Below are 16,933 nucleotides of genomic sequence, written 5' to 3'. Positions count from 1 at the left end.
AGGGCTAAAAAATCTAAGCCCTGGTACGAATGCCCACGAAAAAACTGAACTAAATCAAGAACCCTTATAAAAATGGCCTATAGACAGTCTATAGACTTCTTATTGACTAAGCAAAGCAACTGTTCGCGCTCTTAGAGCAAAAATAAATATTTTCGCTCCTTACGTGAAATGATGGCTTGAGTAATGTCCGAGCAAAATATGAATGAACTTCGTAATCATCGTCGTCAAATTTCTTCCTCTAAATTACATGTCATGAGATATTACATTGGAGGGCCTGGATATAAAGCTAGCACGAAATGTGTCACCACAATATTTAGTTGCGATGTCTCAGGAACGGACTAAAAAAGGAAATGAACGTAACAGTGCAGCCTTTTCACAGCTACAAACGCTGCCTTATTACGAAAAAGGATCGCAATACGCCTTAACGAGATGAAATTTCATTTAATATAAAACAGCTGCGGGCCCTCCATTAGGTTAAAAAGAACGAAGAGGTGCCGTGAAGTTGCCCTTAGAGCCAGAACATTCGCTCTTCCCGCAAACATGCGGAGACCGGAAATTACCTCTCAGGCTCGGGGACATCTTCGCGCCACCCTTAACCCTGTAAATGTGCATTGAACGTGTAGATAATAGCCGGCTAAATACTGGCCTACGTACTACCTGGTCAACCACTGTGCGCTTGACGACAGTGTAATGCGCCTGAAGTGGACGCAGCAGCGTGTTTGGCGTGAGAAAGATATTGCCACGTATCATTGTAGTGTTTGTTCGTTCACGCTCAAAGCTGCAGGAAAGGGCTGTTATCATTTTTGTTCGTGACGCGAGAAGCGACCAGTCTAATCTCGATTGATCGCAGCCATGAAAGGCTGCATCTAGGTTTTTCCAGATTACTGTAGATGATCTTGTCCTGCTATCTGGAAGTTTCTTTTCCGGCTTTAAATTGAGCGATGCCGCGAGCGGCGGGCATTCGTAGTTCGACGATTGACGAGCACGCTTGTTGCTTACGCCGCCACCGAGTGAGTCAGTTCTTTTTCGGGCGCAAGTCAGCCCAAATAAAGAACTGACTCCGCCGCTCACGGCATCGCTCAATTCAAAGCCGGAAAAGAAACTTCCAGATAGCAAGTCAGCCCAAATAAAGAGATTCGTTTGCAAGTATTTCTGGTGTCTTCCTGACCGCTGGACTGCCGTCACTACAACGTGACAATATAGCGTTGAAAACGAAATTGCTGCGCTTAACCACTTCTCAAATAAAGCTAGTAAACTGAGAAGCTTAGATGAGTTACACGCTATTTTGCCTCACTGGATCAGACGGTAGAATGACGTGAGCCCCTTCCCCAATCAGGTAAACACCTTCTGCAGTGGCTCGCAGACAGCATGGCGCGCAGACAGCACACAGTGCAGGTAATGCGCTCAGGGCGTACATGTGCTGCGCTCGTTATATTGCGGCATCTGAACAGCTCCCTCTAGGATCGGATGTAGGAAGTCTTTTGACCGCATAAGTGGAATGGTTGCAACGAAGCATACTGTGACGGTGGACTGTATACCATTTTTAGTTCTTCAACTTCAAAGAACTATCAACGGCTCAGTGAGGGCAGCTATTCATTATGAACTTGTTTGAGATGCAAACAACTTCTTGGCTCCGAATACGACGTGCGTAATTTGAGCTGCTAAGTACGGGTAGCATTCGCGCGCTCTAGATTGACTAACGGCGGTGCGTCGTGCAAGGCATGCAGCAACCTATGGACCAGATGCCAGCGTCCTGAGTCAGATCCTTTGTTCGGCGCAGTGCAATTTAATGCGGAGAGCATCGCGAATATTTTCCTTAAGGCAGTGTTTATAGAGCCACGAAAGTTGACGACGCTCTCCAAAAACCACTTCATCACACGCATGTAGATTTGTGGCAACGCGTCTTTGGTGATAGCTGGTCAAACCTGACTTGGCCTCATGATGGTGCAAATGATGACGACAGCATCGCAGACCCATGCTCTCATGAAGCCATTAAACGGGATGTAGTGCTCCGAGAGGAAGGCTGTGCTGACGAACGGAAGAATGCACTGGACAGCTCGGACATAGTAGTGATAGAGATGTCCTCCGAAGAAAGAGGGCGCTTCTAAAAAATAGGAAATAAGAAGAAAATAAAAAATAGTTTGGCTTTATGGTGCAGTCGGTTCATGTTTTAGCAAAAAAAAGAACCAGTAAAAACCAAGACACAGTACAAGAAGAAGGCAAACACCGACAGACGCCGTCGTCTGCCATACAAATGGTTCATTTTTGACTCATTCACGTATAGTTAAAAAAATTGCTTGTACCGGCGCACATGCAAAAAAAAAATATTTCCAGAACAGTATTTCTATCCGCTGTTAACGCAATATTTCTGTTTCATGTGCGCTGAAGGGCCACTTATGCAAGACCACTCATTTATTACGGTTAGAAATGCTTCAAACAGCTATCGCTCATGTCTTGGGCTTCGCCCTGCCAATAATAATCGTGCGATGAATTAGAGGTTAACAATTCCTAGAGTACTTCACATGCAAAGCATGCAAGGTTGCTCGCTGTGCTCTATCACAAATTTTTGCCGCGCCCTCTGAAGCATCCATCCAAGCTGCCCGTCTCCCCGATGTATAGTTGCCCACAGACGTGGGTATTCAGTACACTACTCCGCCAGCACACTTTCTGGACTTCGCGCTTGCAGGCTTGTTCTCGTTCAGAACGGCAAACGCGGGCGCAACGACCAGGCAGCTTACGGGGGCGGGGCAAACTTCATCATCATCAGACTCAATACGCCCACTTCTGGACATATCTCTCCAATTAACCCAGTCCTGTGCCTCTGCGGTAACCCAAACACTGAACACTCATCCTAACCCGCCCACCTAACTTTCTGCCACGACCTGCTACGCATCCCTACCCTTCAAATCTACTCTGATATTCTTAAAGGCCATTGATTACATTGCGTACGAATTACATGCCCTGCCCAAGCCCATCTCCTACTCTTGATTTCGACTACGATGTTATTAATTTGCGTTTCTTCCCTGACCCACTCTGCCCTCTTTCTGTCTCAACGCTAGATCTATGACTTTTCTTTCCATAGCTCGGTGCGCTCTCCTTAAGTCGAACCCTTTCCTTAGCCTTGTTGTGCTGGCGCCCACATTTCGCTGGCTGGCCTCTCTGGAAACCAGCGCCGCGCGCCCGCCGTTGCGCAAAGCATGCCCAGACTTTCTCCGACGTGTCGGGGCTTGCTGCGTGAATCATCCCGCCTCGCCGGCGCCCGGCGCGGACCCTTCCTTCTCCCATTGCCCACCGTCGGTTCGAACACCTACGACGCTTCGCCGGCCGCCCGTTCCAGACTGCAAGCTTTCAACGGCCGGGCGCCTCTCGACCATTCGTCTAATTTGAACGGTGGCTAGTGCCGTGACCTGATTGGAGGATTTGAACTGCTGGCTGCCGCAACGGACACCGGCGACTATAAAAACGGAGCCGCGCTGAACCCGCGCAGCAGACGGGCAGCAGAAGAGCCATCTAGCCGGAGCTATGCTCGCCGCCGGGGCCGCCCTTCTTCCTTGTGCTAGCCCGTGTTGCTCTTGGCCCTTGTATCTACTATGTAAAGTCCTTGTACATATTGCAAATAAACGTCAATTGACTCACCGTCGCCTCGACCGTTTCGTGACTCGGAGACCCAGTCCCAACAGCCTTCACGTTTCTGCCCCATAGGAGAGTAGCAGTAAGATACTGCTGTTATGTACTTTTCCCCTGAGGGATATTCTGCCATTCATGATTTGAGAGAACGTGCCAAATGCTCTACACCCCCTTCTTATTCATCTAGTTATTTCAGTCTCATGATCCGGACCTGCGGTCACTACCTTTCATATGTAGACGTAATTCCTTACCACTTCAAGTGCCTCGCTACCAATTCCAAATTTCTGTTCTTTTCTAAGACAGTTGAACAATACTTTGGTTTTCTGCGTATTAATTTTTTCTGCCGGCGGTACCTGTCTAACTCATTGATCTTGTTTGCAACGTTCGCAGTTCATCTCCTGAATGACTTAGTAAGAAAACGCCATCAACGAATCGCAGATTACTGAGGTATTCTTCATTAACTCTTATCCCCAACAGTTCCCATCGAGGCCTTCAGAGTGTGCTTGAAGATACACAAACACAGTGCCTTATTTAACCCACACCTTCAGGCATCTTTTCATTCCGCCCTAACGAAAACAAGTTGATTACCGTTGCACTCACCAAAGTGAAAACATTAAAATATAATAGTTTCAACACGTACAAACCATCCCAACACCAATTTTAGAAGAGCACACATGCAGAAAACTGAGCAAAACTAAAAGAAGTCAATTTATATCATTTGCGTGGAATCTCCCCAGGCTCGCTGGAGACCGGAAGCAAATGTCAGCTGGTTTTATGTTTTTACTTATGCCCCAGCCCGTCATATTATTCGGGAAAAAAGTGCGAAAATGACCAATGCCGTATTTCAAACATAATAAAATTACCCATATCCAAATTTTGAACCCAGTATATTGTCAAATAAAATGAACGGCTTTAGGAACATGAACTCCAAAAGTGACTTTTCCATACTAAATGAGGAATTTAGGTCTTAAATAACACACAGAAAAAATAGGAGCGAGAACAGTGCTACTGATTTGCAGGAGTTCGTAATCATGCGCTTTTACTCTGTTGATTTGGTAATTTGTTACGTGACACCATCTTCATGTTCAAGAGCTTTGCGGTTTCCGCGGGAGCGAAACGCCGTGCAGCGCCGCAAAATGCGCTTGCTGTCAAGACTGAACACTTCCTTGTCTCGAAACTTTGCTGCGTGCTCGCCAAAGCAGAAAAATTGTAATGAGCTTGATGCAAAATAGGAGTTTAGTAACAATCATCATCATACAAAGCAGAAGCAGCCTGACTAAGCCCACTGCATGTCTCTCGAACTTACCCTGTCCTTTGAAAAACTGCGTTACCGTACTCCCGCAAACTTCCTCATCTCATCCGCACATCTAACTTTCTGCTGCCCTTTGCTACGCTTGCCTTCTCTTGGAATCCACTCCGCTCAACCACAGCACATTTCTTCCTCTTGATTTCGACTAGGATGTTATTAGCCCCCGTCTGTTTCCTCACCCGTCCTGCCTGCTTCCGTTCTCTTAACGTTACACCTATCATTTTTATTTTGTAGTGGCACCGTTTCAGCACACGCAAAGAAGACGAAGAGGTGGGCCCGCGCTAAAGAGAACGCTGGAACTAGGCTCCGGCCGGGCGCTGCCGCTGCCTCTCTGTCACTACCTCCTTTTCGGCAGCCCTCGAATAAATGTGGTCGAGGGCCCTTTCAAGGCGCCCTCCACACTTTTCATAGCACACTTCGCTGTCCTTACCTTAAGGTGAATCCTTTTCGTGAGCCTCAAAGTTTCTGTCCCGTACTTCAGCACATGTAACAATAGCTGTTGTATATTTTCTCGTGAGGAATATTGGTAAATTGACATTCAGGTCTTGAGAGAAGCTGCCATATGCGCTCCACCCCATTCTTATTCTTCTAGTTATTTCCCTCTCATGATCCGGATCAGTGGTCGCTACCTGCCCTAAGTAGACATATTCTCTTGCCACTTCCAGCACCTCGCTACCAATTGTGAACTGCTTTGGTTTTCTGCATGTTAAATTTAAGACCTACCGTTCTAATCTCCCTGTCTGACTTATTGAGCATGCTTTGCAGCTAAGCTCTTCAGTGACTTACCGAGGCAATGTCATCAGCGAATCGCAGATTACTTAGGCAGTATCCATTAACTGTTGTTCCCAACTGTTACCATTTCAGGCCTCAGAATACCTCCTGTAAACAGGCAGTTAACAGAATTCGCGGGATCGCGTCTAGCTGCCTGAAACCTTTCCTTATTGAACTTTACTACTGACTTTACAAATGTCTACGGTAGCTATGCAGTCGTTACAGGTATCCACCACTATTTTCCCATAAGTCAGTTTCCCACCTTGATTTCGGAATGCCTGGATGCCTGCTAAGGTTGCCGCTGAGTAAAGTGCTTTCTTATAATCAACAAACGCAATTTATAGGGGTTAGTTATAATTTGCACATTTCCCTATCACCTGATTAATAGTGTGAATATGGTTCATTGTTGAGTATCCTTTATGAAAGCCTGCCTGATGATATGGTAGATTCAAGTCTAAGGTTTTCCTCGTAATATTTGCGATTACCATAGTAAATACATTGTATCTAAAGGACTGCCACCTGATCGGTCTGTATGTTCTCAACTCTTTGGTGAGCAACTACGATAATGCTAGCGTCCTTGCAAGCTTCCGTTACGCTCGAAGACATAAGGCATTGCGTACACAGGGGGGCTAGTTTTTCTTGCACAATCTCGCATTCTTCGCCGAATACAGTTTAATCTCCTACATACACCAGCCAACCTTTATCTATACCGGAACACTTCCACACCTCAGTGTCCAAACTGTCCACACAAACATGCAGACATAGAACACTGCCTTACACAGTGGCACGCAGCCTTCCACTCCCTGCCTATTCTCCCCCCCCCCCCCCCAACCATGGGCCATCTGGCTCGCCTCCCTGGATCTGAGGCCGCAGCGTGCCCTCGTCGCTTTGGCCCAGGACGTACTGAACGCCTAATAGATAGGATGTTCTAATAAAAGTGTCACACCACCACCACACTCCTCCAATCTTCAAGAGATCTGCTGTTATCTGATACTCACCAGCGGCTTTTCTCCTTTGCGTTGCTCCTAAAGCTTTCTTTACTTCCTCTTTCGTTGCTAGCGGGATGACCAATTACTGCCCGTTACTGCCTCTCTGATTAAGGTTTTCATTACATAAGCTAGTGTATATATTTGTATTGAACTCATCGACTACTTTAACTACCATATACATGTTGCTAATGACATCGCCCTCTCTGCCTCTTAGCGCATACATATCGTTTTTACCTATGCCTACCTTCCTCTTCACTGATATAGGCTATCTCCATTTTTTAGAGCTTGCTCGATTCTCTCCACGTAAAACTTCCTTATTTCGGCTACCTTGCGCTCATTGATTACCATAGCTCTGACAGTTCTATTTCCACGTAGGGTTAGATGCTTTCATGCTCTGGCGTTTCTTAAGCATATTTTTCTTCTCCGGAGATAGCTTGCCGGTATTCTATCGAACCTTCTTGCCACCTGCTTCTACTTCACACTCCTGCATTATAGCAGTGAGATTAGCCCTCATATACTGAAGACTAACATCGTCTACCTCAGGACGGATTATCTGTTCTGCAGTGGTATCTTGAATATATCAACTTCCCATCTTACCGCTAACTCGTTAATGGGCGTCCGCTTCAATAATGTCTTCCTTTCCCTCTTCAGGTTTAAGCTAATTCCACACCTTACCATTCTGTGGTCGCTACAACGCAACCTTCCGAGCATCTCCACGTCCTGCAAGATACCTGTGTAAGCGCATAGTATGAAGTCTATTTCATTTTAAGGCGGAAGCCTTTAATGTCTCATCGTTGTAAGCAGCAGTTGTCGACAGAAAATGTCACGCTTTTCAATTGGTGGAAACGGTCGTGACGTCACAGTGCGCGAATTTCAAACGGGGCCAATTGTACTTTGGCTAGTAACCATGCAACCAATTGAAGGGATCGTATAATGCTGCTCCAAGTAAGTGGGACTGAGCTTAGTTAATTGCTTAATTACCCAATTAGCCTAATTAGCTTTACTAGTCAGGCCATATAACTAAATAAAACCGATTAAGAAATTGGTCGAGCTCAGGATTCGAACCCCGGTCTTCGGGGTGAGAGACGAGCATGCTATCCACTCCGCCATGCCAGCTCGATGGTTTGGAATGAACAAAAGCGCGTCTAGTGAATACGGTGTCTTCACTCACTCTCATCCTCCTCCATTCCCTCCCGGCGAGGTTTAGGTGTCCACCGACAAATGAGAGACAGATGCATTTCCTTCCCTCAAAAACCAATTTACCGACGAGCGAGGCGTACAACCGAATGGGCGATGGCGTTCTATGGACTCCTTGGCAGCGTTGCAAGACGCTGTCGCGTTCCACACTCAGCGGCGAAGCTCAACTTCTTAACCACACATGAGTGACCACACTTTAGGTCAAAAAAAGTGCCCCCCTGAATTTTGTGTGACAGTTACTGCGTAATTTCCTTTCCTCAAATACAATTTTCATTTTCTTCATTACGGCTCCTCTTTATCTATCTTCTTTCACTCCCACTTCCTCGCTTACTCTACGGTGCGGTTCAGGTGTCCACCGAGATGACAGAGAATTACTGCATCATTTCCTTTCCTCAAAAAGCGTTGCGTTCAAAGAGCGAAGGCATCGCGCCGAACGGGTGGTGGCGTTCCGTGGACTCCCTGGCAGCGCTACAACGCACTGTCGCGTTCCACTCCTAAAGGCGAAGCTTAAGCGTAATTAATTAGCAGTTAATTAGTATGCAGGCATTAATCAGTAATTAACCATTAATTAGTGATGTGTCATCACTTAGTAATTAGTACTCAATGATATGTGACGCCACCAGTGCCACACAAACAGCGAAGGTGGTGCGGAAAACGCTTCCGCCTCTACCCACTTTAGACAATCAAAGTGCCCCCTGAATTTTTTCAATCCACTAATGCAGGCGCGCCAACTACCCCTGTCCACTTGTAAAGTGATCTGAACAAATGTTTCTTGGAAGCCTTATATGCAGCTGAACACCGCTGAAGCAAAGTAGTCAGAGCAGCGCTGGTCCATTCCCTTTTTTGTTTGTTACGATTGTTGATTTGGGTTTGGTCCTCCCGTTTAAAGTCAGGTTATCACGGCGTGGTTTTATAGTCCAAAAACAAAGACGCAAGAAAGGCAGAAATACGAAAGCACTGAATTACAATTGAAATTTGCTTTGTCCGAGCGGACAATGCTTCAAATTTTCTAAACTATTATCGTTACGAAGCAACCTCTGCTTAAGACACAAATTTCAATCCACCTTCCTGTGCTTTCTCATTTTCTGCCTATGAAAGATTTATTAGGTACTACGATTTGAAGCTCAAAGGTACTTACTGCGTATTTAAGGCTGTTTTCAAAGTACCTGAAATGCTGCTTAATGATACCATTCCTTTGTGTTTTTTTTTTCCAGCTGAAATTGCGAAACGAAGACTGCAATACGACAAGACAAATCAATTATCAAAACGTTCGAGGAAGCTAAAATTAGTCCGTATCATGTCGAGGAATGTGTTAGTGATTGCGGGTGCTTTTTATTTCCCTTTCACAACTCTGCTGCATTAAAGGTCTGAGAACTTATCTTCCATACTTTAAGCCCCGCCGCGGTGGCTGAGTAGTTATGGTGCTCGGCTGCTGGCCCGAAAGACGCGGGTGCGATCCCGGCCGCGGCGGCTGAATTTCTTTGGAGGAGAAATTCTAGAGGCCCGTGTACTGTGCGATGTCAGTGCACGTTAAAGAACCCCAGGTGGTCGAAATTTCCGGAGCCCTCCACTACGGCGTCTCTCATAGCCTTAGTCGCTTTGGGACGTTAAACCCCATAAACCAACCAAACCAACCTTCCATACTTTACCTTTCATGATACAATGCTTTCACCCAGAGACGTCAAAAGTGCGTCACTAGGATAAATGCAATTGGAATTTCACAAAGAATACAGTCGGTGACGCTGGTGACCACAAATTTTTAATTTATTCTGGCCTTTCCGACCGGAGTACTGTGAAGTGCCTCATCTCACCCTTGAATTTGCGCATTTTGGGATCACTCGTTCCCGAAGTGTATATGACGCTTGCTTCTTTAAAGTTCTAGACGATGTAATAAGCACGTAATAAAAAATACAATAATACGGCATCCGGTGAACTGCTGCTGCTCTTAAAGGCGCTTTCTACACCACGTTGTCTCCTTTTAGGATCACTAGGGCACTGTTTCAAGAAGCGCTTTTTGTCGCCTCTTGTTACACGCAGGGTTTAACGCAGTAGTAATGTTTAATAGCGAATAGCTAGCTGAGTCCTCGATAACAAACACTTTACTGATGCTGGATAGGACTTTTGCGACAAGACTCAAAACCAGCTTTTTGGCAACAGGTCACAATACCTTGAAATATATAATAGGGGTCATATATACAGTTATTGACAAAAGATTCCTTACCCATCACACACCGCCATTCCTTTTTTTAAATTTAACTCCATAGAAGCATACCTTTTTTACTGCAGACCGGTTGTTGTCAGATAATTGGTTCTCCAGGAAATTTGTCTCGGAGCTGGACTTCTTTATATTCTGGCCCCTTCAACCTAGAAACCTCAATTGTAAAATGTGGAAAATGATTGCGTTGCTTAATAGAAGTGGAACAAATATTTCAGAATGAAGGTAAAAACATGGTGTGTAGCAATTCTTTTTTTATTTTGTAGTGGTTGTTAAATTAGTTCCCAGTATGTCTTTCACTCTCTAGGACTCATTCTTCTCTTCAACAGACGCAAAGACTGGTCAACCAATTTTCCACATTGGTTAGGCAAGTTGTTGAGGGCAACACCACCAGTAAAAACACACAAAGCCTCCTGAATCAAAGAGGTGATGAGTGATTTGGCATAACCATTTGTCTCGATAAGATACAGTATGCACACTGTTCCTAGAACTTTCCCGATAAGTGCGATCGCTGAACCTCGTGTCGTGCTGATGCACTGTCTGCAGTCTGACCAACAGCCAGTAAGTATAAAGGATACGATAGAGTAATAAACAATGAGCTCCAGCAGAGACCCCAGTGTCGCAATCACAGTTTCAAGGCCCACTAAAGCAGCGACTGCCAGCATGGTCCAATGAAGAAAAACGCCTGCAAACCAGACCAGCAACACATGCGCACACAAAACCATAGGCAGTACATGCGTTCTTAACCACGGAATGTGTGGTAATGCCAATGCACCAAGGAGCACATTGTAGCGGACTCTTGGTAGGCCGTCAAGAAACGGTTCGATGTACTGCCACAACTGAAGGAAGCATAGCAAGCCTGTAGCCGCGAAATGTGCCACCACTCCCGTTACGTACGACACCAGAAGCACGATCATCGTGTTCACTAGAATCCGCCGCAACTCTGCTACCACGAATGAAGCGACAAGTACGGAGAGCTTGTGGATCCATCTGTATGACAGGTGCACTTCAGAAGCACACTCCGCCCAACGTTCTGCGTTGATGTCTTCATTCCAATGAGCTTTTAGTCCGGATCTGCATTCTCCGCGACCTGGTTCCTGTGTTAAAAAAACACTTGACACTGTTCTTGTCAAATTGGAGAAGCTTGTGAAGCGCGAAGTATTTCTTTTTCCCTCGTCACTGCTGTCTGCTGCCTTTCTTGAAGAATATTCATGCAGTCGACCAAAGGCCAGTCCGTCTCCGGTTTGGAAATACACTTGGCCCATATGCAGTGAGCTCAATACAGGGGCGATGACTTCGGAGTCCCGACAACTCTTTCCTTCGTTATTTTTCCCGTGAATGTTTTCACAGTGAGGATGCACTGAGCTGTCGGTGCTTCTTACTGCGAGGCTAGAGTCATTCGGGAAATTAGAGCCGGCCTCTTCACTGCGCTGACACATTTTGAGTCAGAAATGGGGCCGATGTACGAAGATTTCTCTAGGCTTGCCACGGAAGCAGAAATTATACCAGTGTACAGAATCACAGTTCATTTCTGCAGGGTATATACGTAATATTCCTTACGTTGTCACAAGCTGTCAACGAAGGACTGCATTTTTTGCTGAAACCGCTGTCGCAAAAATAACTTCCACAAATTTTCATTCCAGATCAGAAACAGGCTCCCCTCTAGTTGGCACTTGGTTCTTCTGACATTCCAAGCTTGAACACTGTCCCGTGCACTGCTGCTTGGACAAGAAAGGCACCTGGAAATAAAATAAGTAAGTTTCAGCAAGGAAAGGCACCAACAGTTAGGCGGAAAAGCCAAGGAAATAAACGACACTGCCCGTCTTTCTGTTTTAATAAAATGATTGATGGCGGTTTAATGTCCCAAAGCCACTATGGCTATGAGGGACGCCGTTGTGAAGGAAGCCGGAAATTTAGACCACCTGAAGTTATTTAACGTGCACTGACATCGCACAGTACCCGGGCTTCTCGAATTTCGCCTCCATCTAAATAAACGTCTGTTCATATTGAAGTTTACGCATTGAGAGATAAGTGCCTGTCAAAAGGCCAATAACCTGTGTATATTTCTGCAAGCAACTCAGTGCAGACATGCGCTGGCACCAGACTCAAATAAACGTATAAACTCAACGTGTTGCGCATACATATTTTCTCTTGTTTCTTTAATGTGATTTCTGGCTTGGCAGATTTCGGATTTAATCTCATTTTTGAGACAATGTGGTACATTTTATGGTACGCCTTCAAAGCAACAGGCCTCGACCTGTACATGTACGCACATTTACTGCAGCAAAACATCGAAACTCTAAGTCGGCAGGCCCGTTTCTGGAAAACAATAGTATTTAGTATCAGCAGCATGCAGTGCCCAAATAAGCAGCATTTTTTTGAAATAGTAAATTCCCCGCTGATACTTTTATGTAAGCCAGACTTGTGCATTTTCATATCATTATCCGCTGTAAAGAGCTGCGCGCTTTTCTGAGCTTAGCAGCGTAGAGTGCTCTACACAGACATTACGGCTTAAATGCTCGCCATACCAAGCAAAAGTTCGATGAAATTTCTCAAATGGGTCATTTCTGATGTCTTAGCAGCTGTCTCGTTCCGCTGCTGGTGAGCCCCATTCACAGGTACGAAAGGGACGTAGCGGCCACCATTCAATACCAGCAAAATAAAAGAAAACTTTCGTATGCTAAAATTTCCTTGAAATGGCGCCCTTGGACTGGACGAATGCTCGAGCGCGTCCCTAATGTTTGTATAAGCACCGAAATGATCGGCCACTGAGTCCAACGCAGTGTTAGGGTGGCAACAAAGCAGCGGCTGCTGTCAGGCACTTTGAAGACAACGCACAGTATGGCATCGAGAACAGCACCTAAGTGTTTTGCGGGCTCTGTTTCTTAGCCATGCACTCGTTCAGTGCTGTGAAGTTTCTACGTGGCTGTGCGTTAAAGAAAACCAAAAAATTCCAACCTTCTAAAATAGAGCCACCTCTGAGCTGGAGATTTTGTTTTGAACGGGATAGCTGCTCGCGAAACAATTGCGTACATCTGTTCCCTAAAGAAAGGCATGCATCCCGTCCTCAACCATGTTTTTGGAGCCGCAGAGGCGCAGTACCTATTTGGTATTATTTATTACCCACTCAGGTGGTGAAAATGAGATCTGTATCTTGGTGAATAGATCTGGTGTAGGCAAAGGAACTTTCAAGCGGCTTATTTGTCATTTTTATTTCTTCTTGCGTTCGTTTTTGCAATCAGTGACACTTCTTTTCCTGTTTTCCCGCAGCTTCTCTGTCAGCTAATAATTGTTTGTAGAAAGTTACGAACTCACGGAGCAAATAATGTTTCTCTTCCTGGATTTAATACAGGGTTTTGCCTTAAATAATCTTCAGGGTATTTATTGCACATGGTAAATTATACCGTATATAATTAAAAACATTACTGGATATGCAGCCTTCTTGCCTCTTTACATATGGCTCCTCCTGGGCGATTTTCGCCGTAAGATTGGCCGATTTAGTTTTTCAGTGGTTAGCCAGATATTTCATTTTTTATTGATTTGAGTTGCCAACAGTACAACAGTACATTGCAGTATACCTAGAGGAGTATTCTATGTAGTTGAATAGCAAGGATAATGTTCGCGAGCGCTTTGTTTTCAATGAGCTAGGAACTCATTTGTTCTTTAAATGTACCCCTATCGAAATATCGCGCGCAGTGTAGGGATCGAATGCTTAAAATAGGGTTGGGTAGATGAACGCTATAGCTGAAAGGTACTACAAGTGACAACAACTAAATATATTCAGCGAATACACTTTGCAAGGTATTTGAAGCTTCAGTTCCAAACATACATAAGTGCGGTATAAGTAGTAACATCGAAACCATCAGAAAGGGCTCCTCTAGAAGCGATTTCATAAGAAAAAACAGAGGAGTTTCTTTTTACGAACAAAAACGCATTAAATAATGAAAGGCAAATGTTATTTGACACCTTAACCCAAGCTAACAAGATAAAGAAGGCAGATTTCAGTTAATCTATTAAAACAATTACTTAGTGCTCTTGTGTTATCAGCGGCACGCGCAAGCGAAGGAGTTATTCTATGTTTGTTTGGGGAATCAGGTTCTCCTTATATTTATTTTCGCAGGCATTTCCATCTATTTTTCCCAGGAAGAAGATTGTAGGATTTCATTCCTCAATTAGATGGATGGTAAAAAACCTAAAGGAAACAAAAACGAATAGCCTCGATTAAAGACTTCTAGCTCTTCATAGCAACTGGCAGGGCTTGTGAAGCTTCGCCACGCTCGAAAGCGCAGATGAACTGAACGAACACGAGGCTAGAGGGCTGAAATATTCAGCTACAAAATACCAGAAATGCATTTTATTTCTCGCACTATTTTCTAATAAAAATGAAGGAATCAAAAATTCATAATTGCCACTACCGTTAGTAAAAGCTTCAACAAAACATGCTAGAGAAAAATTACTCTACATCAATCATTAGATATGCAGAACTATGTATGGAGCAATACAAAATCTTGGTCAGTATGCTCTAGCAAATGAGTGCTGGTGTGCAAATGTGGAGCATGCGAAATCCAAAGTTGGTCTCAAAATGATTGCTAACATTTCTGTGGTCTACATTAATCCCACGTTGGGTCTCAAATGGTTGGCTTTTGGAGATCAGAAAATGGGAAAAAAGGTAGGGAGATACCGAAGCAGTTTACAGAGCTAACGTGGAGCCTATACTGGAGTATGCCTGCACTGTATGGAACCCTAAAACTAAAAATTATATTGATAAATTAGAAAAGGTCCAAAACCTAGATTTCTGTTATGTTTTAAATATTTGGAGCAGATATTTCAGTGTGTCAGCAGCGCAGAAGTCTTTAGGGTGGGTTTCACTGAAGAGGCGCAGATACGTACGTAGGCTGAAATTCTTCCATAATATATACCATTCAAAAACAGGTATTGACCATGGCCATTATTTATATCGTCCAGACTATATGTCGGCAAGGACGGACCACAGTTTCAAAGTAAAAGAACTTAGATGCACAACTGACTTACTAAAAACGCCATTTTTTACAAAAATAATAAATGAATAAGTTGACCCAGGAAGTCGTTTCAAGAAAATATAATGAATCGTTGCAGGCGTTGCTGTAATTTTATTCTTGTGTTTGTTTGTATCAAATTTTGCTGCATTGTTTTTTTTTCTGTGAGCATTTTTTTTTCCTTTTCCTGCCACTATGATATACGATTATGCTGTAACTCGCTCCCCTCACTGTAATGCCAAACAGGCGTTATGCGTAATGTGAGAATAAATACACAAATAAAAAATGTTTGCCTTCACTATGAGGGAGGTTTTGTAACACTCTTCCAGAGATTTGAGCATTTTTGATCCGCGGGATTCAAAATTCCAAAACATCATAGCATCCACATTCTCAACTGAATGCAATTTTTTCTTTATTAGGATACTGTTCCTCAGTTCTCGACATGAAAGGGATCAGCATCTGTAAAAACGTGGCCTTAGACAGCTACACACTTCGTGAAATCTCGTTAGGCTTGACGTTTCCTTACCGAGGTGTACTTGCACCAGTAAGATAAAACACTTATCAATTATTTTTCGGCTGACTTCGCAGCGTTCACACATCCCTCAAGAAACTTGAAACACGATTTCTGTTGCCCTCATGCATCGAATTAACAACAACATACATGACGTTCGAATGTGTGTTTTCGTTAAAAATTGTCCGCGCTGTAAAAAATTTGAAGTAGTAGCTAATACTCACCAGCTGTTGATTCCGCTACTCTGATTTCACGTGCTCCAGATGCTTCAATGCTTCGGCAGATGAAAGACGCACCTTGAAAGTACACCAGCCAAGACTTGAAGGCGGCAACCAAAAAAAAACGCGTTCAGTTCTGTGTCCGAAAGCTGTATGTCGAGGAATATTTGAGTACGTCTCTTCCCAACTTCACTACGGCGCTTGTATATTCAAACAACGTGCTGCTTACCGAGCCTAGCCATTTTGTAGTCCCTTCTTGCGAACAGTGCACTGACACTGCCAAAGATGTGTCCTTCAGGCAAGAATGTCGAGCAGCGTTTCAAGGCACATGGAAAGCGCGAGCGAACAGCGGAACTCCTGCGGTTTATACGACATTTTTTTATTTTTATTTTGCCGGCAAGGAATCATCCGGTGAGGCGTGAAGCTCATCATTATTCGCTGGCAAACGCCCGACAGGAAGCAGAGCGGTCGACAAGCGGACGTGCGACGTTTTCCTTGGGATATCTGGAGGCAACAGCACCGACATTACTCACCGGTATGCAACAGATATGTGTTGTAAGGATTTCGGAAAGCGCCAAATGGCACAGAACACACACACACACTCCTGTGTGCCATAAAATCCAACACAAACAAACGCACATACACGGCCACACGCGCACACAGACGACGAAGTGCAGCTAACTGTTTATTTTTTGCAAGAGACATGAGAATACCAACACACTACAACATCAAACCATGCACTACACAATGTGCAATAGCTGTGTTGATCCGCGCCTTCAAGTTTAAAAAAATAATGACACACACTTTCCGCCAACATGCGCAACTTACAAAATCTTGTTATTGCGCTCCTTCAGGTAGTTAAATCTGGTTGTTCCTAAAGTAAGTGCACTGGCACATTGGTTATCCGGTGCAATCTTCACTGCAAGTAGTTAGATAATGTTTCTTTCCTGCTCTTAGTTCCTCCTACAACCTTTGTCTTTTTAGAATTAAAATGCACTAGCATTGCGCGCAGTGGTGTGCCAGATTTCAGAATCTGCAACTTGTTGAGAGGCCCTTTGATGCTCTGTTGGTCTCTTGTTTA

The sequence above is a fragment of the Amblyomma mixtum genome, chromosome 9 (genome assembly GCF_055824585.1).
Source record: "Amblyomma mixtum isolate Tamu chromosome 9, ASM5582458v1, whole genome shotgun sequence".
NCBI lineage: Eukaryota > Metazoa > Arthropoda > Arachnida > Ixodida > Ixodidae > Amblyomma > Amblyomma mixtum.
This window is presented reverse-complemented; position numbering follows the sequence as displayed.